This window comes from Tupaia chinensis, unplaced genomic scaffold (assembly GCF_000334495.1).
Source record: "Tupaia chinensis unplaced genomic scaffold, TupChi_1.0 Scaffold149604_1, whole genome shotgun sequence".
Taxonomy (NCBI): Eukaryota; Metazoa; Chordata; class Mammalia; order Scandentia; family Tupaiidae; genus Tupaia; species Tupaia belangeri.
Genome location: NW_006209448.1, coordinates 1 through 442, shown reverse-complemented (window position 1 = coordinate 442; position 442 = coordinate 1). Strand labels below are relative to the sequence as shown.

General features: G+C 35.3%; 1 pseudogene; it reads right to left on the bottom strand.

The window, feature by feature from the left end:
• Positions 1-397, bottom strand: part of LOC114006689 (eukaryotic translation initiation factor 3 subunit E pseudogene) — a 695-nt pseudogene extending 298 nt beyond the window's left edge.
• Between the last annotated feature and the right edge of the window lie 45 nt (positions 398-442).

The window sequence follows — 442 nt, the reverse complement described above, 5'->3', positions numbered from 1 at the left end:
ACCAGAATAAACTTAAAGCATTTTATCTGTTGCTGGAACTGAAGGTCTAAAAAATTAAAGATATTTTGCTGCTACTGAATAATTTCCATATTCATATTGGAATTTGCATACATTACTGTATATCTAAATATTCTTGCCTAAAACTATGCTTATCTTCCAGATAGTCAAACAGCATTCAACTAGTTCTGGCTGACTGCATTTGCCTTGTAGTTTCTAGATCTTCAAACATCTTCACAGTTGGTTCTGTTTCTGCCTGAAGCTGAAGCTGTTTCAGCAGCACAAACACTGTGTGAGGAACATCATCAGAATAAAGGTTTTTGTATACATTCATAACAAAGCCTGCCATGTTAGTATTACTAAGTAGATACAATTTCCCCTGTAATAATTCTTTTTCATTATGTATAGTGGCCGGCAGGTGGCATAGTGGGTAAAGTGCTAGACT